This window comes from Setaria italica, chromosome II (assembly GCF_000263155.2).
Source record: "Setaria italica strain Yugu1 chromosome II, Setaria_italica_v2.0, whole genome shotgun sequence".
Lineage (NCBI taxonomy): Eukaryota > Viridiplantae > Streptophyta > Magnoliopsida > Poales > Poaceae > Setaria > Setaria italica.
Window position 1 is genome coordinate 11,497,772 of NC_028451.1, and position 1,712 is coordinate 11,499,483.

Here is a 1,712-nt window from a genome sequence, read left to right on the forward strand (position 1 = left end):
GCAATTTAGTATCGAACCGGTACTAAATGGCACGTTTGGTACCAGTTGATATGCCCGGTACTAAATGCTTAAATGTAAGGTCGGGTACCCAGCACTTAAGGGTTCTAGATCGCCAGAAGTTATTCACGCTCGTTTCATCACTCGTCAGTCCCCAACCTCACCAGCAAGACACAGATGTACAAAACGAGGAGGTCTCGCAGGATGTCGCCGCGGCCGCCGCAGATGTTGACGATGATGAGGAGAAGGAGAGCAGCAGCTGGACGCATCATCCATCCATGGAGCGGTGCAGAAGAAGGGAGAGGGACTGAAGGAGAAGGCGGCTTTGCCGGTTTTGGATGTGTGGGCCTGATCACTCCCTTCCCCTTGACGCTTTGGGGATTCGGGGGCCCGGCCCGTGAACCGGCGCGCGAGATAGCCGGTGAGCTGGGAGAGCAGACCCTATCTTAAATCTCCACCATTCCACCCTTATCGACCCCTGCCTCTCACTATCGTTTCCCTCCTTGGTACTCACTCTTGCTTGCTCTGCTCCCCTGGTCACCTCCCCCGGCCTGGGCTGCCCCCCTCTCCTCCTCCTCCGTGTTCTATCCTTTCGCTCTCCTCCTTCTCCTACCTTCTCTTATCCCGATAATGGCAACCTGCAGCAACACCGAATAACTCGCCGCTGTACTACCTTTCGCTTCGGCACCGGTACTCGCATAAGAATTGTTACCCTTTTGGATAAGCCTTGAGGCAGGTCGTCGAGCACAGGGGTGTGTGCTCTGAGAGGAAAACCTCCGGCAGCTGGGCGCCAGCGCCCATTGGTAAATTCTTGTTCCTCCTGCTGTTTGTTAAGCGACTCGTGCTTCAGTTGCTTGGCTGTTTGGCCCTTTGCTCGGTTGCCCGTGAACATTGCGTGTGCTCGACTTTGGTGTGTGCCGGGCGCTTCAGGCCAATACGGGAAAACTTTGGTTTCCCTTCACGCTGTTTTCTTTTTTCATCCTTTGGTTTTGCTTCTTTTGTTCTTTGCTCGCTCTGGAATTCGAACACGCACAAGACATCGACCACTGAAGCTAGGCCTCACGAAGGAGCGGCGGCGGCTTTTCTAGTTTTCGGTCTGTGCGTGAATTGCTTAAGTTCAGTGTGTGTTCTTGTGTCCATTACATCGTTGGCTGCTCCTCTTCTGTCTTAGTTCCTTGCTAAGCACATGTTGCTTATTAGAATGGTGAAAAAAACTTAACATCTCTGAGAGGGTGCCGAGAACTCAAGTCGTGTTCTTTACACTCTCTGTTTCAGTAGAACAGAGTTGTCTTCGCTTGGTACCTGCGAACGCAACTAGTTTTTCTCTTGTCCACAGGTTCCGCCGCCTCATACTCCTTATCCCTTTGTAGTTGGCCAGAACAGAACCAACTCTTGAGTTCCATTTTACCTGTTTTGCCTTCTTTATTAACCTCATAACGTATCTGTGCACAAGTCAAAAGTTAATCCTCGTGAGAACAGGAGAGGTGAAATTTAAATATTAAAATTGTTGCTTGCTGCTCTTTCTCACACCATCAGTGGTCGCTCCCTCCACCCCCCCTCCCCCCCACCCCCCCCCTCTCTTTTTTTTCTGGTCAATATTCGTGCCGTGGGCTGAGCAGATACATGAAAACACGACGAGTATTTCTCTATCACGTCTCGCTGTTATTATGAACATGGTATGCCCACACTGATGCCTGCTTGCGTATTTGAAGCAC

The 1,712-nt window shown here is 51.1% G+C and overlaps 1 protein-coding gene across 2 annotated transcripts in view; it reads left to right on the plus strand.

Annotated features, from left to right (window-relative positions):
- The first annotated feature begins 469 nt into the window (after nt 1-469).
- Nucleotides 470-1,712, plus strand: part of LOC101760756 (protein TSS) — a 19,756-nt gene continuing 18,513 nt past the window's right edge. Inside the window, exon 1 of one of the 2 annotated variants that reach the window (XM_004955996.3) lies at nt 470-800. The gene's annotated coding sequence lies outside the window, so the exon portion shown is untranslated. The remainder of the gene's footprint in view (nt 801-1,712) is intronic. The other variant, XM_004955995.3, reaches the window with a different exon arrangement.